Source organism: Dermacentor albipictus, unplaced genomic scaffold (assembly GCF_038994185.2).
Source record: "Dermacentor albipictus isolate Rhodes 1998 colony unplaced genomic scaffold, USDA_Dalb.pri_finalv2 scaffold_23, whole genome shotgun sequence".
NCBI classification, from domain to species: Eukaryota; Metazoa; Arthropoda; class Arachnida; order Ixodida; family Ixodidae; genus Dermacentor; species Dermacentor albipictus.
Window position 1 is genome coordinate 1,195,340 of NW_027225577.1, and position 24,358 is coordinate 1,219,697.

The following is a 24,358-nucleotide window of genomic DNA, read 5'->3' on the forward strand; positions in this document are numbered from 1 at the left end:
AAGTGACGAACGGCAGTCGGTCAACGTTTGTCGCTGGAGCTTCGATAAGGACAAAAGTATTCATCAAAACAGCAGCGTGCGTTGCGCGTGTGTTTAGCCGCTACGGACTCTTGAAGACAATTTTGGCATTCCCTCTCGCATTGCTCGAGGGGTCGCTACGGGATTTGACACAGCTTCCTCGGGTAAAGTAAAACGTGCATCGGTGTTATAAAATTTGGAGGACGCTTAAGCCGCCCCTTTAAGAGTGGAGTGGAATGCGATAGCGTTCAAAGATTCCTTACTGCTTTTCATGCTTCCTGGCAACTGCAGCTTATGTAACCGTAACGTTTACCGGGAAACGCTGGCTGCGAACGCCATTCTTTTTTCTTTATTGCCGGTCATTGGCCCGATAGAAAATACACATTCACAAATAACCAAAAGGCACACTCACAATATGTTAAAAACGACCGCAGAACTTGTGCGGCTGCGCTTGTGCTAAAATTCCCTTATCGCCAATAATAATTCCACACGTGGCAACCACTCTGGGATGCACTCCAGCAACTTATGTTCCTCTACAAAGTTCCGTATGCTTTCTTTGAAATACTGGCGATCAGCTCTTGCATCGAGATCGTTGTGCCTTACCGCCATTCTACATTTCCAAATGCTATGCAGGGCAATAAGCATGATCACATCGAATGGGGTACCATCATCACTTTCTATTGGCAAGTAACGAATCCCATACGCATCTAGGGGAAATCTTTTTTGATTGTGCGCTGGAGCACATCCCAGAGGAAAACGGCATCCCAACAATGCAGAAAAACATGTTCAATTGTCTCCTCCTGCCTGGAAATTGTACAATGAGTGCCCCAAGGAACAAAGAAACCTCTTTCAGCTAGCCACGGTTTGACAGTCAGCGTTCCGGAGTGCAATTCAAAAAAGAACGTCTTAGCGCCTAACGGTAGTAGCATCGCCTTAACGCGCTTCAGAACATTGTGCCCATGGCTAGCTCTGTAGAGAGACCGATATAAAAGCACGGGAAGAACAACATCACACAGGTCCTTGTACAGTTTTTTCCGGTTGACGTCACTCAAATATTGAAATGAAAAACGCGCTGACAAAAACCTGCATGAAACCACAACTTCACGTAGAAAACCATAAACACCCCCTGGCAAACTGCCCGCTGAGACAACCATTTCGGGCAAGTGTTTGCCCAGGCGAAGTTGGCAGACAGTGTATAAAAAGGGTTTTTTGCGTCCCTGAAGAAAAAAAAACGATTGACTACCTGTCTCAAAAACAAATGTGACAATCCAAGCCCTCCATTTTGAACTCGAAGAAACAAATTGGTGCGACTTGATCTCTCCCAAGACGATGCCCACACAAACACTGCGAAGACCCGGTGAATTTTTTGGATGTTTACCCTTGAGCAATGCAAGACTTGGAGGATGTACCAAAGTTTGCTCACTAAAGATATGTTGCAAATTGTGGCTCTGGAAAACATAGACCAATTCCAGCCATTCCATTTGTTTACCCTGTCCCGAAGTTTATCACTTCACAAACTCCAGTACGACTCACTGTCTTTGTAGCACTGAAGGGGAACACCCAAGTATTTCACCGGAGTCGTAACGAAACTCATGTTGGCAAAAGTGTCTGGGGCCCCACGCCAATCCCCGTGCCAGAATCCCAGGCACTTACCCCAGTTTACCTCGCTGCCGCTTACAGCACAAAACTTTTAACGCATTTGACAGTCTGCGTTATACTGTCCGAATCAGTGCAGAACACAGCAATATCGTCTGCATAAGCCAACAGGCGGACTTCAACCTCGTGCAGTTTAAACCCGCGGACACAGTCATTCTCCATGACACTCAAACAAAAAGACTCAATATACGAACGCCATGCACGAAGGCGAGCTTTCTGGTAGAAACGCGGCCTCTTGCATGGGTCAATGTCCTGTTATTGGTTACCACTTTTAACGCGACAGCGTTAAGGAGCTCGTGTCGCAGAAAAGCCGGTGTCATTGGCGTCGGTGTCGGCGTCGGCGTCGGCGGCGTTGGCCGTGAGAGATAAATCCCTGCAGGCACTTCATGAATAAAAAACAACTTGCGAGATGGGCTGGGTGGGAATCGAACCAGGGTCTCAGGAGTGTGAGATGGAGGCGCTACCACTAAGCCACGAGTTTTTTTTCTTTATTGCCTTTTCACAAACGCAAACAAAAAGATCAAATACACGACATGTACATATTCTAAAAACACCAGCCACAGCTCAGCCAGTGTCAGGTGTTTAAAAGGACTTCACAGAAGCCAATTGGTCTAGTACAGGAAGCCATTCCGGGGGTTCACATAGTGCTCTGAACAAGTCGCGTGTGTATATAATGCTCTCAACAAAATAGTGTCTTGCTGAGTGAGCCTGTATATGACAATGCCTGATGTCCATTCTCGTCTTCCATACGCTGTGCACGCAAAGCAGCATTAACATATCACTCGGCGCTTCCCCTGTTTCTGCAAGTGGAAGAAACCGGATTCCAAAAGGGCTTATCGGCAATTCTTTTTTAAGTGTTCTTTGTAGGACGTCCCACAGAAATACGGCGTCATGGCAGTCAATAAAAATATGCTCAATTGATTCTGGCTTATTACAGATTAAGCAGTTTACCGACCAAGGTACAAAGGCCTTTGCTTTGTAACCATGGCTTTACAGGGAGAGTGTCGGTATGTAATTAAAAAAAGAACGTTTTAGCAGAGGGTCTCACTGGCATTTTTTTAACGCGCTTTAGCACATCGCGCTCAGGACCTAGCCTGTAGGCGGCTCGGTAAACCGGTAATGGTAAAAATACATCGAGAATATCAGAATACAAACGCTTTTTTGTGACATCACACAAGTATTCATATGAGAACCTTGCCTTGAGCAGGCGTACAGAAGTAACCACTTCACGCAAATAAGGACTGAGTGGTCCAGCTCCGAAAGAAACAGAAGACACGGCAAAGTCAGATAGATAATCCTGCAATCGTGCTTGGATCACAGTTCTCAAAAAGACATCAGTTTGGTCTCGCACAAAGAAGAATCTGCTTACCAGCTGCTTGAAAAACAGGTGTGAGAGCCCTAGCCCACCATTTTTCACCTTGTGAAACAAATTGCACCGGCTTGTGCGCTCCCATTGCGATCCCCAAATGGGGATCGCAATGGGAGCGCACAAGAAACGAGCGCACAATGGGAGCGCCTTAGAAACGAGAATAAAGGTCGCAAACACTCGGTGGATTTTTTGAACCGAAGTTCTTGCCATGGCCATCACTTGCAACACGTAGAACACTTTTGCAATTAAAAACGTATTACAAACGGAAGCTCTTGCGAACATTGAAAAGTTCTGGCCACCCCATTTATCGGTAGCATTTTTGACGCGTTTATTTTCCTCAGACCAATATTCATCAGCATTGAGGTAGTTATTTAGCGTGACACCGAGGTACTTTCCGGGGGAGACGGTCCAATTCATATTACAGTACACCTCGGGTGTGCTCTGCGAGTTGCCATGCCAAAATCCAAGGCATTTTGGCCAACTGATCACGCTACCAGTTGCTCTGCAGAACGCCTTAGCAACACTGACAACTTCCTGCACGCTTCTAGCATCAGTGCAAAACACGGCTATGTCGTCCGCGTACGCTAAGACCTTAACTTCACTGCTGAAAAAGTGAAGCCTCGAATACATGGTGTTGCAAACAAACGTAAACAAAACGGCTCCAAGTATATCGCAAAAAGTAGAGGGGACAACGCACATCCTTGTTTCACACTCGACCGCACAGGAATTGACATGCTTAATTCTTTGTTGATCACTAATTTGGCTGTGCAATCATGGTACACCATTTTAACACCTTCAGTAATTACAGATCCAACATTTACGTGCTCCAGGAATAAAAACAGAACTTCATGTACAACATTGTCGAACGCTTTATGTAAATCTAGCTGAATCATAGCTACGCGGTCATGCATTGCGTCACAACATTCCAGAATACTTCTTGCTATGTGTATGTTTGTAAAAATTGTTCTACCTTTAATGCCACAGGTTTGATGCAGGCCAACGAGGGACTTAATGACGTTTTGGAGCCTTCTAGCTAACACTTTCATGTATATTTTATACTCTGTATTGGTCAAACTAATGGGACGGTAGGACTCAACTGAAAGTAATTTTGAAGGATCGTCAGTTTTGGGGATCATTACTACGTGCGCTGTCCTGAACGAGAGAGGCGCTTGCTTTTTTTCATAGCATTCAGCGATCACTCGGTGTAAAGCCACTGCCATTTCTGCCTTAAAAAATTTGTATACGGCTGCACCCAGTCCATCTGGCCCAGGTGACTTCCCATTACCCAAGTCATCAATTGCCGCTTCAATTTCGGCCACGGTAATTTCAGATTCCAGTGATTCTCTAACCATGTCCTCTAATCTTGGCATAAGAGTTAGAAAGCTCTTCAAAGTCACGAGTTCGATGCTTCCAAGCGGTACAAACGCGCCTCTAGTGAATGCGGTGTTGCCTTAGAAACGAGCTGTTTCTAAGGCTCAGGCGTGCGTCGCTTGCTCAGGCGCACATTTCGTTGCCGCGCCGAACGCTGCCTTGCTCCGCTGCGCCGTAGCCCATTGTCTTACATCCCTTGGCGGGTCGACGGGAACGCTGTCGCGTTCCACTCTTGAAGGCGAAGCTTAAGCGTCCTCCAGTTTTTAATATTTCAATCTGAGAAGAGCTAAAATAAAGCACATGCTCTGGCGGTGTTACATTTTTTCATTAGATTTGTTTGCGGGCTGCCTTTCTCAATATTCCGAGGAATAACTTTGTAAAGAATGAAAGACAAGGCACGAGCAACTTTGGTGGTAGAGAAGTGGTTGGGTATGCATGGTTTGGAATCTGGGTCGAAATTCTATTTGCTGAAGCGACGCCCAACGCCGACGTGGGACGCCGACACCGACGCCAGATTTTATGCGACTCGGTCTCCTTAACGTTGTCGCGCTAAAAGGACCTAACTGCACTCCAAAAGATCCGGGTACTCAACCGCGAAAGTTTCTATACCCTTTCCTGTGCCGAAAGAGTTCAAATATGTGAAAATTATCGGATACATCACACTGATGCGCCAGTGCTGAGACATCGCCATGAAAAAGAAAAGAAATGTTTGCGCTTCATATTTTCTTTAGTAATAATAAACCTTTATCCGTCAAATAAATCGCGATCGAGTTTTGAATGAAAGGTCGCAGTTTAAAGGCGAATTATTAGAAAGTTACATGAAGCACGTATAGTAGTTTTATCGGTCGTATAAGCTTGTAAACACTCGCTTACTGACTAAATTAACAAACACGGTGTCACGCACGCGCAGGCAAACATGAACACTTTCCACTCGATGACCGCGGACACACCCTGTCAAAACGCTGGCGTGAGGAATCGTGGCAGCAGGAGCGAGCGAACTGACCTTCGTGCTGCCTCTCGCTTCGACGAAGCTAAGCGGCAAGAACACAACACCCACTAAGCTTTCGGCACTTGGTACGCCTAGACTATGTCCCCATCAAAGATCTCTTTCAAAATAAGTCCCGCTCAGCCGCGCCATACGCAGCTGCTGCCGAAGTAGAATGCTCCCCCCCCCCTCCCCCGTGGTTACCTTGCACATGATGTAAGACGGAGCGCTTCCTCCCCGCCTTCCTTCCTTGCGCGCGCGAGACTGAGCCACCATAGTCGACCCACCGTAGCACGCTTTCACTCACACAAAGCATACGGTGTGAGGACACGATGTTATCGCACTTGAATTTTATATGGAACACCACGGTGACGCCAATGGCGGAAATGCGCCTTGACTGTCGACGTAATTGCAATCGGAAATAAAACACATAGACAAGGAGATTCTAAGCGTTAATACTTCGATAAAATATCACTTTCAGTAAAGAAGGCTTGTGTTGCAGATCGTTGTGGTGACGCGTCATCCCGTGACCCAAAAACTACGGGACACTGCAAAGCAACTGCTTGTCGTTGTTGTCATAGTCGTTGTTGAGATGTTGCTTGCCATCGTGTAGTATTTACACAATCCGAAGCACTTACGCCCTCTGTAGTACACACTGCATCAGAACAATTGCCTAACAAGACAAGCCTCAGCCTTAGTGCAGGCTGATGCTTCCCTCGTGCGAACACTATTGATCAATTCTCTATCTTCTTGTGAGCCCTAGTTCTTGTTTGACACTACAGTACAGGTACGGCGCGTAGCCTCCATTCCCGTTTGTCTACAGTTGTTAAACAAACAGTGGAGGTTACGCGAATTGTGAATGTCGTGCAGCGTGAACGCAGTATTTTCGCCGTAGCAACAAGGCGCAAGGATTAAAATAATTTACTCGGCTCTGTTTCTGTCGTCCTACACTCACACCAGTAGAATCCCGGAACTTCAAAGGCTTAACTAGAGTTTGCGCAGCAGGTTCTTCTTGATCCGGGACTCGGATGGTGGTGACAGCGCGCATTGCGATTCCCCTGTGGCCTTTGAAGCTGCTTCCGCTGTACCATCGCAGGCCGCGAGAAAGTTTAGAGTCTAGCAATGAGACCTAGCTTGAAGGGTGGCCATTCGTAAAATATACACAGAGCACAACTGTATAAACAATCGACTACCTCGCTACTTGCATTGCTAAAGCGTCTCTTTCTCCAACGTCCTCTTCGAGTAAAAGATTAGACACGGGACAGGCCAACCGTTGGTTCTATCAGTAGTGCGAAGGAAATTTTAAAGGTGCTCATATCTTATGCAGTGACCCAATTTCTGGGAAAAGTTTTTTTCTGCTTGTTCGTGGCCCGATTTAGGCAAGTTCAACGCGCGCTTCGGTCTCAGTGAGTGGCTTATGTGCTGGTGAGAGAGCTCTGCTGCCATCATTTAGACGTCTACGTACGACTTTGCTTTACGGTAGCACATAATAATAATATATGGGGTTTTACGTGCCAAAACCACTTTCTGATTATGAGGCACGCCGTAGTGGGGGTCTGCGGAAATTTTGACCACCTGGGGTTCTTTAACGTGCACCTAAATCTAAGTACACGGGTGTTTTCGCATTTCGCCCCCATCGAAATGCGGCCGCTGTAGCCGGGATTCGATCCCGCGACCTCGTGCTTACGGTAGCACACAGACGCATGCTTGTTTGTGCCTTCTGACGTACAACTACAGAATACTAAATATGAAATCTGTTCGCTGGTTATGTCCATTCAACGTGTACGTAAGAAGCGCGGACAAAAGAAATTAACGAAGGGAAACATTTTTATCCTGAAGTATGTTCATGTATATGTAACCGACTTGTATAATAGCGAAGCGGGGTTCTGAATTTTGTTTATATAATTGAGGTACAAAATTCCCTTATCGAACACTACCTGAGCCTCGCAGGCAAAAATCATAGCCTACCCGCCACAGTGGATCAGTAAAGGATGTAGTGCTTAGAAGCACAAAGTCGATGATATGATTCACGGCCCCTGCGGCCGCATTTCAATGGAAGTGGAATGCAAAGCTGCTCGTGCACTTAGATGTAGGTCCACGTTAAATAACCCCAGGTAGGCCAAATTATTCCGGAGTCCTCCATTACGGGGTCCTTTATAATATACCGCGCAGTTTCGACATGTTAAACTTGACATTTTATTTTAATATTAAAGCTCATGACCCACTACCTCTGGCCCAGTTATGTAACTAATGTGATTTATTTATTTATTTATTTATTTATTTATTTATTTATTTATTTATTTATTTATTTATTTATTTATTTATTTATTTATTTATTTGAATTTGTATCACCAGATTCTCGCTACATGTGAACTATCGTGTTTCAAACAAAGCTCAATCCCTCATTGGAACACCGAGCTAGCCAGGAGCCATTTCTAGATCTTGCGATGGGAGAAGCGAGAGAGAAAGAGAAACGAGGGAAGGCAGGGAGGCAAACCAGACGGATTCCCGGTTTCCTACGCTGCTCGGGGGAAAGAGGATGAAAGATCAATATAAATGAGGAGGCGAAGACCGAGATTGTTCACTCGCCCTGTCGACGTGGTCATGTTCGACGTTCGAAATTTAGCTGTGACCAGACAGGCCGAAACAGCGACAGCGGCCGTTGAATTGGCAGACGTCATTGATTCGTCCTTGTAGATGTGAACGCGTTTCCGTACATATTTCGTGCAATAGTGACAGGACAAGCTGCTTCAAGGCCGTTGACATCTGGGCCTTCTTTGTAATCCCTTATAGTTGTAGCCACATTTGAGGGTTCTACATACATCACAAGGGAGACGTAAATCTTGCAGCTGGTGCGAAACTATATTTAAGGAATGATTGGTGACCAAAAGTTGTTCTTGAATATTTAGCCTGAGGTCGATTCACTGACGCACTAGCGAGATGGTGGTCGGGTCCGGGAAAAATGCCGTACATGCTGTGTGACCATTTCAAGAAGAAGCTAAATTCTATTGTGTAGCTGCCTAAATTTCCCGACGGGAAGACGTGGGGCACACGAGGAAGATCCATGTTTCAACTATACAGAGCACTGCATAGAAAAAAAAATATAATAATGAGCGCCATGGCCTTGTTTCATTTAAGAAGCCGAAAAAAATTGTACCTACAATTGTAGTTTCAATCTCGCCATCATGAAAACTTTATACGCGATTTTCCTCGCTTACTTGCTATTCCTTTTCCTCACATCACTGGGCCACAGCTGTCGGTATGTCACCTTAGTCATCAACTATGAGCGAACACATCAATGACGAAGGTAAAGAAAAAGCGATGAGAACCACGTGAATTAATTATTCTCGTCGTTACTATCGTGGAAAGCCCAAGCGCCTGCACTACGCTAAATTACCATACAAGAGAATGAAGAGGGAAAAAATACGTCATTGCGAGAAGTGTACGTAATAATGCTGGCAGCATATCGTGCCCTTCGGGCTCTCAGACGTTGCCGATAGCGCTCGATGCGTCCTTCTAACTAGGCTAACCTGCTCATCTTTATTACCTGTCGTTTTGTTTATCGAGCTCCGAGGCACAAGAAAAGCTCCTTTCCATTGCTTCGCGCGATTCCGGTGCCCCGTGGTATCGCAGAGCTTGCTGGAAAAAAAAAAGACCGTCTTCTTTATTTTTTATGCGCGTTCCAGCGCGGATAAAGACCGATGCAACGTCCTGCAGAGACATTTTACCTGCCAAGCTTTGCAAAAAAAGGGTCCGCGACGCAGCCCGGGGTATCGCACCTTGCTGCTGGCACCGGTGAGCATTTATATGCCGCTGTTCCGTGGCGTTTCCCTCACCTCTCGCACGCGGCGACGACGGGGGGCGCAATTTCGTGTGGGTGCCCATTCATCCTGGCTGGTGTTAAGGGCTCAAGAGACGGCGGCGCCTCTTCTCCGGAGAGATAGGGTCTGTCACACGGCAAAGCCTCGTGGACGGCGCGCCGCGCAGCTGTCCGCTTCACACGGGCCGCGTCGTTCTTCTTGACGTCACAGGCGCCGCTCGGTTTCATTTCTAGAAGGCGCAGCCGGTACGAACGTGTTAAGCGCCGTATACCCAGACTGTGCGAATTCCGAACAAAAGATAGCGACGCTGGACGTAGAGGAGAAATTTCACCCTCGGCTACCCTTTTCTTTTTGGGCATTATTATTTTGGAAAGTGGTGACAAAAGAGTGCGAACCGCGTACACTTCTACTTTTCATCCGGCCTTTGTAGTAGAATGTTGTATGCAGTTCTGTTGCTTCAGCTCGAAAGGGCTGTATTTTCCGACGCACATCTCTCTGTCTCGCGCTATGTGCCCCTACGGAGGTGTCCCTTCTTCTTTCGGACGCAATACGAAGACTGCTCGCCGATACAAAGACTGACACTTCCTCGTTCTTTGCTCCCCGCCAGCGTCTTACGTAATAGTCACAGGACACGATTGCATACGCGGACGTTGGTCGGCGGTTTGCAGCTGCAACATTTCAAAGGCGGTCTCGCAACTTCTACTTGCGCACCTACGCGACGTTGACCTTACTGACGTGTGGTGGCGAATTCCTAAACACAGAAGAACACGCTAACCCCGCATGAAGCAAAGACCCCCACCAACCAACCACTTCTCAAGTGTCAATGACGAATGTTGTCATTGTTGTCGTTGCGACGAAACTAAGAAAGCACATTACACCGGTGTTCTCTTATTTATTTATTTATTTATTTATTTATTTATTTATTTATTTATTTATTTATTAAATACTCTCCCTTTATTGGTTTGGTTTACATAGCAACTAAGTTAAAACCTCATTCATCTATTAATACATATTAGGTTGCTTTCCCCAAGGCGCAATATAAAAACACAGATGACTCAATGCATCCAGCTACGTAGAATAGAAATGAATAGGTCAAAAAGCCTAATTAGCAAAATTGAAGTCGATAGCATCGAAACAGTCTTGAAATAGCATGGGCGCGCGCCCATATTTGTTTTACCCACAAGGTCTCACTACGTTACTGCAGGAATCGCTCGACGTCCCAAACTCCCTCGGCTGTATACGTCACTAACCAGGCGCGGAGCCTGTCCAAGTCGTTCTCTCCAAAGATACCGAGTGCGCTCTCTTCCCTTTTCATCTTCCCCATAAGTTAATAGCGTCACGTACGATTCTGATATCGAAACGGCGTCTTGAAAAGGAACCGCTTCTATTGATGTCGATGTCTCGGAGCTCCCCCCGCAAAACGCGATAAGGCTGCTCCACTTGGATGACATGCGTCCTTTCCGTTAACTTCCCTTTTATTTTTATTTTTTTCGCTGGTAGCCGAGGCGCGATTCCCCGCGAGATTTAGAGCACAAAAAACACAGCTCCCGCTCGATGAACTAACCTAAATAACCTTACCCCACGCTGTGCTCAGGGAGTCAATCAGGCCGGCTCTTTAAAGGTATGTGTATGGTGCATGATAAGGACAGCAGCCCCCCCCCCCCCCCCCTTCAACCCTTCTTCCATCAGAGGACACAAAAACTAAGGCCCGAAACTTTTCAACAGGCTGCTGCCGCGGAAAACACTTCTGAAGTTCTAAACTGCTGTTCAAAAGAGGATTTGGTGCGTTAAAACTATTACGGGAAACATTGTCTCCCCTTCCGCCATCGACACCTTACGTCACTGTGAAAATGGCAAAGGGCTAGTGCCATGCAGAGCTGTCCACAAGGGCATGTAAATTTCCTTTCAGGTTCGTTCCATGCTTTATTAATGCAAAGCATTCCTTTTTCAAAGCAGACAGGTTTTTTCTGCTGTGTTTTTTGTGTGTTTTTGTGGGGCGATGCCGAACACTGTGCAATCTCGCACAGCACCCTGGTACTGAAGTTGAAGCGCCCAGCTGTCTTCAAATGCCCAGACAGCACTCAATGTGACCTTCAGGCCCGGTAGAGCGCCGATGAAACAGTGTGCAATCAATCACGTATCGCTTCACATATCGCCTCTCAGATATTAAGGGTGGCGCAGCTAGGTTCTTCTGCAAGTGTGCATTGACGTCAGCAATTACTCTCATTCGGCTTGATTCAAACTAACCGGTGAACCCACCAATAGAACTACTGGTGATGTCGCCAGTCAAGACATGGTCGAAATCACAATCAGTGAAACGATGCACATTAGGTAATTGCGTCAAGTAGTATACATATGTATGCGCACTCTAACACCGCAAAATTGGAAAACTGTACATATATATATATATATATCAAAACGTTTATTTAAAAGAGAAAAAAAATGCAGAAAGCGAGTGGGTGGAGCCCGTAGTCCAGGGCCCCACTGGCTTGAGCGGTCCGCCGTGCTTGGTCGAGAAGCGCTAGTTGCATCTCTCGATCCTCGCTGGCGAGCCAAGTCTCCCACTGCTCCCTTCCGGAAAGTTTGCCGGCTATTTTTGGAGTATTAATTTTGGGTGGCCTGTTCTGGCAGTCCCACGTAATGTGGGCGAGAGTTGGCCGGCCTCCGCACCAAGGACAGCGAGCGCTGTACAGCGTTGGGTGAATGGCATTTTTCAAATAAAGGTTTGGAAATGTGTGCGTCTGTATTCGGCGCCAGTCATAAGAGTCCTGCCTGGATAGGTCAGGGTGTGGTGGACTGTACTTTCTTCGCTCGCGCCGCTGGTGCTCAAGGATGTCTCGTGGTAAAAAGGGGTTTTCGTCAGAGTGGTCGGCCGCTCGGTTGACAAAAGCACGAGCTGCGCCGTCCGCTCTCTCATTGCCCTCGAGTCCTGCGTGACCCGGGCACCAGATGATCATGTGTTTCTGCGTTAGGTTGGATCCTAATAGGTGAGTGGTGCTGTGTGGTAGCCTCCCGGTGAGGAATAGTCTACATGCGACTTGGGAATCTGTAAGAGTTATCGACGATTGTCCCAGAGTGTCCTTAGTTTTAATAGCTAGCGCGATGGCTGAAGCTTCTGCGGTATTCGCAGATGCAACTCTAGCCGTGGCACAAGTCACAAGCCCTTGATTTGCGGCCGCTCATACCACTGCGAGGGCGTATTTGTCAGCACCACATCGAGCGACATCTGTGTAGACTGTATCCGGGTTTCCATCGAATTGCTGCATTAACTTTCGAGCTCGAGCATTTCTACGTCCCTGGTGGTATTTTGGACTCATGTTCTTAGGGATTGGGGCTACTATGATCCTTTCACGAAGGACTCTGGTCAGAGATTCGAGTTCTTCTCCCGCATACTGTGGATGAGTAGGGTAACCCACGCGGCAAAGTAATTTTCTGCCAGAGGTGGTTAAGCTAAGCCGCTCCCGTTGAGATATGAGCGTCGCTGCCCGTAGCTCCTCGTAGTTATTGTGAATCCCGAGGGCCAGCAGGCGTTCAGTAGAGGTTCCCTGTGGTAGGCCGAGAGCCGCTTTGTACGACGTTCTAATCAATGCATCTAGGGCCTTTAGTTCTGTTTTCGTGGGGTCCTGGAAAGGGAGGCTATATGTGAGACGACTTAGCACAAAAGCCTGAACGAGCCGGATCGTCTCTGTTTCCTTGAAACCTTTTCGGTGATAAGTTACTCTACGGATCATACGAGAGATCTGTTTCACCGTAGTCCTAAGGGTTTTAATGGTGTGGTCTACTCGTTTGTTGCTTTGCAGCCACAGTCCGAGGACTCGCATTTTCTGGACTTCCTTTATCTGGCTGTCTCCTAGAAAGAGGTTCACCGGCTCGTGAGTTTGACGGCCTCGCCCTCGTATCCTGATAAATTCTGATTTATCGGGAGCGCAGCTCATTCCACTGCTGCGAGCGAAGGTTTCAACAACGGTCGCTGCTTCTTGCAGGATTTCTTCTTTTTGTCCTAACGAGCCGCTGGTTGCCCATAGGGTAATATCGTCTGCATATATTGCGTACCCTAGCCCAGGTATGACGTCGAGTGATTTGGCTAAGCGTCTCATACCGATATTGAAAAGAAGGGGGGAGAGTATCGCCCCTTGCGGTGTACCTCTATTGGGCATGGGAAAAGGGTCTGAGCGCGTAGTGCCAATGCCTATTGTCGCGATGCGAGAGGTCAGGAAAGAGCGGGCGTAATTATAGATTCTTTGTCCACAACCGATGTCACTTAGCTCAGATAAGATAAGTTCATGTGAAATAGTGTCAAATGCGCTTTTTAAATCAAGAGCCAGGACGAGATGTTCCGCACCAACCGTGGTGTTGCATAGAACTTCTTCGCGAAGTAGCAGGAAAACATCTTGTGTCGACAGATGCTGGCGAAAGCCGAATATGTTAGTGGGAAATAGGTTGCGGTCTTCAATGTAAGACGTGAGACGTGTGTGGATCACCTTCTCAAATAATTTGCCAAGACAGGAGGTTAGTGATATCGGCCTGAGATTTTGTAGATCATGAAGTTTTCCTGCTTTCGGAATAAGCACGATTTTGGCCTCCTTCCACTGTTGTGGAACTACGCCCCTCTACCATATTTGTTCATTAAAATACCGGGTAAGCTGTTCTAGGTGTTCGTCGCTCAGGTTCCGGATCATAGCATTTGTGAGCTGATCTGGTCCTGGAGCAGTATTTCTCTTCGCAGCTTGCGCTGCCGCGAAGAGTTCTGCCTTAGTTATCGGAGCGTCTAGCACCGCGTTTTCTTGCCCTTGGTATGGCAAGGTGCATGGGGGAGTGATTACTGCTCCTACGTACTTCTCTTTAAGCTTAGTGAGGAGGGCCTGATCTGTTCCTGAAAATTCTCCGGCAAGTTTTTGAAGAGTGCGGTTATTGGCCGTTTTTGTGTTTCCTGGTTCCATTATGCTGCGAAGTATCGCCCATGTCTTGGAGGTGTGTAACGTTTCGCGAAGTGAGTCGCAAAAGCTCGCCCAACTCGCTGTCTCTAACTGCTGTGCGTAAGCGTTTGCCCGCTCTGATATTTCAGCAATTCTGTGGCGCAGTTTGCGATTAAGTCGCTGTTTTTTCCATCGTTTAGTTAGCCCCCTTCTGGCTTCCCACATATGTAGCAGATGGTTGTCAACTACCGGCGTTTCCGCTGTGAGCGCTAGCCGCTTAGATGTTGCTTTATGAGCGTCTCGAATGTGTTTTGCCCACTCTTCAGCGTTCTCAGGTGTACATGATATCTGTCTCTAATAAAGCAATGTCATATGAACGCTCCTTCTTCACAACGCGTGGTGTGCGTTTCACTTGAGAAAATTACCATGGTCCCTGAGTGCCCTTCCAGTAGCATACAATAATTGTTTGCATTACGTAGCGTTCAAAAGAAGTTGTGGTTGCCAAATTCTTTTAGCTTGAACCGATTGCATTGAAGAAGTTCAAAAAAATCATACACTCCTATTTTAAAGCAATGTAATGATAATAAAGGTTCGGCAGCGCGTTACACTCCTGTAACGCCTGAAAGCGAAAGCCTGCTGCACATTTGTTAATGCGCTGTCTCGCATCATCGCGTTGCTAATTTCGCAGTTTGGCTTCTTCGACTTATTTTCGACGCTTAGCTGCGGCTTCGTGCACTCGTATAGCGGGATCAGACTCGCACCAATGACGTTTCTCTTTGACTTCACGTTGCATTCTCTCAGCAGGAGACTGAAACGCATGCTGTTCTGTGTGTCGGATTGGTGGTTTAAATGATTGTATTCACCGTTAGCGTCAAGATGCCGAGCGCCTGCAAGCTCAGCCTTACGGAGGTATGAGTCATTGTATTACATTAAAAGCTGTATATGACTAACTTTCCGCAGTTTTCTCGGCGTCTGGCAACAGAAAAAATCATCATGTGGGCCGATCCTGGTAATAGTGCCGAAAGGGACCAAGCTCAATGGCACATACCCCTGCGGGCTCAGGAACCTGTTACGGGCCTCTGAACTATTCCTGTCACACGTGGGACCAAAAGGGATCTTAGGCACATGGTTAAGAACAGATGTCTTTGAAAAAATGTTTAGTACAATTTTTTTCAAAAAGTACTTAAATACAAGAAGCACCCACAGAAGCTATTGTACGTGGCTCTGAGCCGATGCACGGACTTGAACAACCTCTTCCGCAAGAATTCGAAGGGAGATCACACGTATCACCATGCAAACAAAAACAGGGACAAAGCTCTCTACAAGACGAGTTCAGGCGTATGAAAAATCCCCTCTTGCCTACGATAACCAAGACTTACCAAGCACTACTGCAGGAACCGCATACGATTGCAGTCGCGGCATTGAACATTCGTTCAATGAATCTGCTTACGGAAGATATGACTCACGATGCAATCCTTAACGAGATACCCGTCCTTTGTCGGAAACGTGGTCAGACTCATTCGCCCAGCTCAACGGCTACACCGGAGTCGTGTGGGATCGCCGGGCCTAGTCGCGCGCTGCAGGTGTTGCTATATACGTAAAGCACGAAATTCAAGTGCAACCGTTCTATTTTAGGATGAACAGAATCGTCACCGACTGTATGGATGTTTGTGCTATACAAACGAAAGAAGGAATCATGATATCGACAGTGTACATCCCGCCCGCTACTTCCAGGTCCAAAAATCAAGGAGTTTGTGACCATGTATTTCCAGTGGATTTGAAAGGATCATACCACACTTGTGGTCATCAACGGAGACTTCAATGTGGACATTTCTAAACGAGAGAAGAAAAGGTTTATGCAATACATGTTGGAATAGTGTGGCCTACAATGTTACTGTAACCCCATGATACCTACCACGTATCACCAGACGTGCATTAATTTGATTCTAGACAAGAACCTCTCTAGGGTGGCTATCGAACCACTGAGTGGTTATCACAGTGATCATAAAACAATCGTGATTACCCTGACAGAATAAAGAGTATCAATTCAACATCAACCACTGTTTTTAATAATTCATCCATTCAAAGACATCAACTCCCATCATCAGACACTTTAAAGAAATGGCAATCATTCGACTCTCTAGAGATGGAATGACTGCGAAAGCACTTTGCTTTTCGTTTGAGAACTTTGACTATCGTATAAGCTTTCGCTGCCATTCGATCTTCACAAAGTGAAATGGTGGTCATTTTTTTTGGTTTGCTTGCTTACGGGAGTATGAGCCACTGAGAAGATCACGAGTTTTTTAGCATAAAGTCCTTTTAGGTCCTGTTGTCGGCGACCTTCAAGTGACCATGAGCTAAAAGCCAGAGCTGTCATCCGGGCACTCAAACAAGAACAAAACGAGATCATCCAGGCAACCCGCCAAATTTCTAAGCGGGCCGCTCCCACATCGGGACCGGAAGGCCAAGCCTCACGGCCACATCGTGAGCCTGCTGGACAGCCCAGAATTGTTCATCCAGGTCCGGGCTGCGAAGTGCAGCCTCCCACCTGGACGCATTCTTGATCGCCTAGTCTTCAATTATTTCGCAAGACCAGAGCATGTGTTCGAGCGTGGCTAAAGCACCACAATCTTGGCAATAAGGCTCTGTATACGTCTCTGGATAAAACATGTTCCAGGCAAGTCACGAAAAATATTCCTTCCAAGTTCTTGCCAATGTTTGTTCACAATCTCACTCACGTTGTAATTTCCAGTACGCTGAAGTTTTGTCATTTCCAATAGCGCCTTTCAATAAGCCGATACAGGGGACCATATACTTCATTGTCATCTTTTCGCACGGAGTGCTCTTCTGAACGCCAGCGGTCTGGGAGTTCAGCGGGGCGGGTTCTGCATCACCTCGAGAGATGGGGCCATTCAGAGTGGCGCTTCCTCACAGGCGTTTCTACCCGTCGCGCTGGCTTAGAGGTTATGGTGTTGCGCTGCCAAGCACGAGGTCACGGGATCAAATTTCGCCGCATTTCGGTGGAGGAGAAATGCAAATATACCTGTGTCCCGTGCATCTAGGTCACGTTAATGATTTTACGGAGACGCCCACTACGGCGTGCCTCATAATGAAATCATGGTATTCGCACATGACATCCTAGAATTCTATTCATTCTTCGTCTAGTTGGGCAGTGCACCCTGCCTCACTGGCGTCTTTCGCTGCCTGTCGTGCGACCTTCAGCAGGTTGTCTTCTAACTGGACAGTATCCATCTGGACCATTGCACAGTATCGCGTGGTATGGTATGGTGCGGTATGGTGTGATGGGGTGTGCTGTTGCGAACATGCACTACACCCATTTGAGATAGGGACTAGCATCATCTTCAACCAACCTGCTTTGCCAGTTACCATCTCATGCTTGCATCTACTCTCGATTACGGGAGAGCCAACTTTTTTTTTATGCCTCTCGACTAGACGCTGCGTTTCTGTACGTTGTACGTGTGATTCCAATTAATGTATGCACTGTTCGCTTCCCTTTGTGGAGCACTTGTATATATAGCCTCATCCTTACGGTGGTATTAGCCATTGCATTTTTTTGCTTGCTTAGTTGGTTATGAGTCATTGCTTACGGGCGTATGAGCCAATATGAGGGTCACGTGTTTTTGTTTTGTTTTTGTTGTTCTTTATTTTTGTACCACTCGACTAGACGCCGCGTTTCTGTGCGTTGTATGCGTTATTCCAATGAATGCATTCACTGTACGCTTTACTTTGCTGAGTGCTTGTAGCCTCTGCTTTATGAGAGGGATCAGCCATTGCATTTTTTGTCTGCTTAGAGGGATATGAGCCATTGCTGATTATGATAGTTCTTGTACCATTGGACTGGACAATGCGTTTTGTTTTAATACCATCGGAGGTATGAGACACTTAAGGTTTTCGCCCTAAAGTTTCAGAATATTTAAATACATGTCCAACAAAACAGTGAGAAACCGCGCTTATCTGACGCACTCACATTCTTCTGGGACATTCATTCATTTACGGTAGCGATTGTCGAGCTAAGCTCTTCATCATCATCATAGTCAATGTCCATGTCCAGAGCAGGGCAAATAGATCTTCCAGAAATCTCCAATTACCCCTTCCTCACGCTGGCTGATTCCAACTTGCGTCTGCATATTGCCTAATTTCATCCTCCCACGTAATTTTCTGCCGTATGGAACTGCGCTACCCTTCTCTCCGCACCCATCTGTAAATCCAATGGTAAACTGGTTATCTGTCCTACACTTTACATGGCCTACCCAGCTCCACTTTCTCTCTCTTAATGTCAACTAGAACATCGGCTATACCCCCTGGCACTCTTATCCACACCGCTCGCTTCCTGTCTCTTAACGTTAAGCCTAACATTGTTTTCGTCAGGTCGCTCTTTGCGCGGTCCTTGACTTGCTCGCGATCATGTTTTCTAACCCCCCAAGTTTCTGCCCATATGTTAGCAGCGGTAGAATGCAGTGATTGTGCCCTTTTCTTTTCAGCGACAGTGGTAAGCTTCTAGTTAAGTAGTATACTAATTTAATACCATAAATTGATATCTAATAATGCGCCTCGCATTCCCAAACATCATATTGAATAGTTTACAGCCCGGTACGTTTTTCTTAGTTATTTTGTTTTCCATCTTTTAATGTTCTGGTGCAAAATACGAAAAAATAATGCGAAGTGAGTGCATGTACATGAGCTTCGCGTGCAAGACAGCCTGGCTATCCAAGGGTGTTTAAAACAACTAACCCTGCAGAACGGTTGACTAGGCGACCGTGTGAAAGTGACAAGGTATCAGTGTAACTGTTTGCTGCGACGAAGAGCAATATCTTATCGTTGCCCCGAGCCTGCGGAAACTGCTCGAGTTCACAGCGTCACGCTGCTGCTCCCTTTTTTTTTTTTGCATCAGTGAACAATTGTGTGGAAAGCGGGTCCACTTTACGTGGTTGCCAAGTCACCCTTTTAGATAGGTCAGTTGTATGAAACCCTTTCTGAGAGCGCTACTGTGGCACACACGGAATGCGCGACCCCGTGCTCGATTCGCTTTTGTTTCTTCCCATATATCACACCGGCAATGATAAACTTGGAGAAACATAACTCAGAAAAATGCCGCAAACTAATAAAAATAGATAATGTAGATAATGTATATAATGCAGATCTTGTAGATAATGGTCTAAGCGCACCCATCACCTTTAGATGACATTTTTCTGGTATGACCCAGCAGGCATTTCCCTCTTTTTTTTTGTGAGCGCTGTGTCCGCGTCTTGCCACTGTCTTTCATCCCTTTTCGTGCGCTAAAAAACCTCCATTATGGAATACCTACATGCCCTAACCTATGCTCTTGCAAGTAAGAAGTTTCTAGAAGCATTCTGTCAAGCTACTGGATGTTAGGATAGGAATGCGAAGAGGATGGGCCTTCAGTTTCTTTTTCGTACACCGGACAGCTATAAGGACCACACACTCCTGGAATTGTATGCGTGTGGTGCTAGGCGAAGAGAAACAAGAGATATATGCTTGCAAGCATTCGCGCGTCTTTCGGGTCGAGTAAGAACAAATAGAGTCCTCATTGGGTTTTATTTCTCTAAGGCATGTAACCAGTATGTGTTTTCTTTATATCAGTATAAATGAATAAAGAAAATATTTATTGACAGTCTAGAACCATACCAACCGTATTAGGTATACAAAACTGGGCAAATTGCTCATGTTCTTGAAGTGTGAGCTCAACAACTGAGATGATTGAGGAGAGGTGTTTAGGTGTCATTATTTTAATTTTTTTTCTTTACGTCGGTAAATTTAAGGTGTAACGCATAATGCTTCATTGCGTTTACTTAAAACACTAGCAACTTAAGACTATCTTACAATTGTTAACATCTTTTTTTTTATTGGTCGTAAGTTGTACACAGGGATTACACGACGGTTACAGCTATAAACACGATGTCTTCTTGGCCGAAGTAGAGGAAAGCGGTATTCCCGGTCAACTGTAGTCCGAGTCCTCTTTGTTTGTGCAAGTGGCGTTCTCTTGTCGTGGAGAGGTGGCGCCGTCTCCTCGATTTGGAGGACGTGGCACATCTGAACCGGGCAGAGGGTCAAGGGCAAGTCTTCGAGTGATGCAACCCAGCTCGTCCAGGAGTAACGAATGAACAAGAGGATGTAGATGCGTGTGATAATATGGGGTGAGATGCGGGCTCGGAGAGACTTCTAGTACGTCTGTTAGCGCGCTAGGATGCTGCCCCCTGATCTCTAAGATGGGTGGTCTGATCTGTGCTAAGTGTGATGGATGATGGAGCCATAATTTTGAGTGAGGATTTGAGGCTCTTGGATGATGGATGGCGTCTGTTTTTGAAACGGGGCGGGGAAGTCCAAGGAGCAGCGCACGAGATTCGCGGCCTTCTTTGGGTCGAGCGGGGTGCTGCTTGCTACGGCTCAGCTCGGAAAGCTTTAGGGGAACAGACTTTGGGCCACCACGGCAGGGAATCCGGTATATTGTTTACGCCGGGTAGAGAAAGAGCTTGCTTATTGTGTCCTTTCACCTGTTGTTCCATCACAAGAAGAACCCGGAGGGTGAGGTGGGAAGATACATTGGCTTTAAGAAAACATCGAACATAAGAAGGCGAGGAATATTGTACGATATGGTGAAGCGAGTCTTGGATGTCGGGTCATAGGGTGATTATGTCTGTAATGGCCTATGTTTCGGCCGTCACGACAGTTGGCACGTCTTCGTAAGAAGTCTTGAACAAGATGCGTCTACTATCGTAACCGTCCGCTCCGGTGTATGGGCAATTGTTATGTTGTACCTGGCGCGTGTGGAGATTCGTTGAGATATTTCGCGAGCGTCTCTGTGGCCCGAATAAATATCGACGTTCATGTTCTGGAGAATAAAAAAAAAGATCACCGATCTGTGCACCGTATTCAGGTAGGAGGAAAGGCATAAAGTGGCCAATTGTGGAGTCATGGAGTGTCAGAATGACATGGCCCTCAGCAAACGAGCCCAGTAGACGACGTTGCGCTCGGTGATTTACGTCGGTTCGTTTCAGTTTTTTTTTTTCATTGAAGTACAAGATAGAGTGCTGCAGCCACTGCGTCGCATGTTAGTGCATATGGAAAAGAGCCGGTTCCATTGAATCGGCTAATGAGAGCTCGCTTTGCAAGAAGTAAACGTCAAGAAGCAAGATGCAAGAAGCAAACCACATGAACTTGTTTGCATGCATGTTGTACTCGACAACAAAGATGTCATTTTTTGCATATGCTATCGTCCTCCAACGCTTCGACATCATTTTGCGATGACCTTCATGACGCATTAAACAAATTAGTCGTCAGATACCCTAACGCGCCGCTTTTTCTTCTTGGTGACTTCAACTTTCCCGACATAGTTAAGCATAACAACACGGTAACGTCCCAGTCTTCTCAGAGTACCCAGTTTATAAACACTTGTATGGACTTCAACTTCACCCAGCTTGTACTGAAACCAACGCGCGTGTCTGCCTCTTCATCTAACATACTAGACCTGATTCTCACTACGAACCCTGACGCAGTTTCCCCAATTCTTTACTTAAAAGGCTTAAGTGATCACCTTGCACTCACTTTTCATATCAACACACGGGCTCCTGTTAAGAAAACTACGAAGGACTAATTGCAAAGACTAATTGGCTTCCATTACCGCTGAAATGGAAAATTTCTTACATCGCTAATTGCGATCGGCGCTGTGTTGGAGAAAACTGGTGCATTTTCAAAAATAAAATTTTTGTCACTCATCGAACGTTTCGTACCGCAAAGAACAGTCGCTTGCAAGGCACAGTTCCCTTGGTTCAACCCCTTTTTGAAGCGATTTCATAGCAAAAAAAGCGGTTGTTTCGTCGCGCAAAAGCTTCACGCAGTGACGTTACTTGGTCCGCTTACTACCGCACTTAAAGTAACTACAACGCAGCCGCCGCTAGTGCAAAACAGCATTTCTATTCTGTTACACTTCCGTCTATCTTGCAAACTAATCCTCGTAAATTCTTGACCATGGTTAACGGTACCCCAAGCAATACAATACAATTAACTTACCCCAATGATGAACCTATTGCTCCTGAAGAATGCTGTTATGTATTTAATGATGTGTTTTCTTCACATGTTACCACGATGCCACATAGATTACCGCTTGTATCGAGTTCTGGTTTTTCGCCCATGGATTCAATCTCTATTGACTGGGTTGGTGTTAGCTGCCTAATTAACAATCAAAAAACGTCCTCCTCTGCCGGCCCAGACTGTCTGAATTCAAAAATTTTGAAGTCTACTAATGTATCTTCCGCTGTTATTTTGTCGCAAATTTTCACTCAGTCATTACAGCAGTCTGTTCTTCCACACGACTGGTGCGTGGGAAAAGTGATTCCAGTTCACAAATCAGGTAACACACACTCACCCAGCAATTACAGGCCTATCTCACTAACAAGCATTTCATGTAACATTCTCGAGCATATAATATATTCACATTTGGCTGAGTTGTTAGAATCGAACTCCGTTTTCAACCCCTGTCAACACGATTTCCGTAAGTTCTTTTTCTGTGGAACACAGCTCTTATCATTTGCTAACGATCTCTCCGCAATTTCTGATCTAGGTACCGACATTGACTGCGTATTTCTTGATTTTGCCACAGCCTTTGACTCTGTGACCCATGATTTACTTCTGCTTAAGCTGACTGAAGTTAACTTGGGCATAAAAGTACTCGAGTGGATAAAAAAAAATTTCTAACAGGACGCAGTTGGTAAACGCTAATAACTGTAATTCTCGGTTTTCTAATGTACCAGCAGGTGTTCCTCATGCTCAATCCTGGATTCACTTCTCTTTCTAATCTATATTAACGATCTTCCGAACTGCGTTCTTTCTTCTTCCATAAAGTTTTTCGCGGATGACTGTTTTTTACCGTAAAATTACTAACCCTTCCGATTCCCAAGAGCTGCAGGATGACCTTAACCACGTAATCGAGTGGTGTTCTAATTGGCGCATACAACTAAATTCAAAGAAATGCAAGGCCATGCAAATATCTTATAACACTGCCACGCACCCGTACTTTATTAATGATGCACCTGTGACGTCAGTTACATCTTACAAGTATCTCGGCCTTCACATATCAAATAACCTTTCTTGCCACTCGCATATTGACCATGTTATTAATAACGCTACTGTTACAAATAACTTGCGCCGTAATTTTAGCTCTGCCACTTCTTCCCTGAAGCTAACTCTTTACTAAAATTAGCTCGCTCCAAATTGGAGTATGCTTCAGCCATTTGGGATGCTACTCAGTCTTCATTAGTTTTTACTCTATAAAGTATTCAGAACCGCGGTGCACGCTTTCTCTTATCTAATTATTCTCGCTGTGCAAGTATCTCTTCAATGAAACGAACTCTTAACTTACCTGTTCTTTCGCCACGTCGCAAACGTTCCCGTCTCTCCCTTTTTCAGTAAGTTTTTCATTTGAACCCCCTTTTAAAGGAAAGCCTTCTTGCCCCTCCCTCTATAATTCGGCCCGCACTGACCAAAGCATTAGAGTCGGAGTGCCATTATGCCGTACAAACCGATACAGTGACTAATTCATCCCTAGGATAAGCACTGACTTGAATCGCCTTCCCGCATCAATCGCACTCATCACCGACTCTACCAACTTCACGACCGCTGTTCAGAATGCCTTTTGTTAATATTTTTGTTAATACTTTTTGTTTTTATTTTTACTGCATTACTTTTTTTTTTACTCCACTCCTTTCTGTAACGCCTTCGGGCCTTGAAAGTACTTGAAATAAATAAATAAATAAATAAATAAATAAATAAATAAATAAATAAATAAATAAATAAATAAATAAATAAATAAAGCCCAGGAATTAGCCTGCCCTCATTTGTCGTCATACTGATCCCTCAATGCATATTATGCGGGCTACATAAATTTTCGGCAGTGTTTCCCTGTATCTTGCCAGCACAGATGCCTGTTCCCAGAAGTTAATTGGATATAGTACAGCAGACGAGTGAAATAGTCCCGTTTCGTGGTGAACTATCAAAGTAAACTCACGCTGCAGTCTGCTTAAGCTGTTATTGGCTACTAAATGATATCGTGCACGATTGTGCCACGTTGAGATAAACTGCAACACTTTCTAGATGTGCGTTTGATTTACCAAGAAAAAAAAATTTTGTATTGACTCACTCACTGCTCTGCAGCACAAACCCTAAGCATGAAATAACATGCCTACGT

The 24,358-nt window shown here is 45.8% G+C and overlaps 1 protein-coding gene across 1 annotated transcript in view; it reads right to left on the reverse strand.

Moving 5' to 3' along the window:
- LOC135898911 (sodium- and chloride-dependent glycine transporter 1-like) overlaps positions 1–24,358 on the reverse strand; it is a 968,957-nt gene that overhangs the window by 943,302 nt on the left and 1,297 nt on the right. The window lies entirely within an intron of this gene.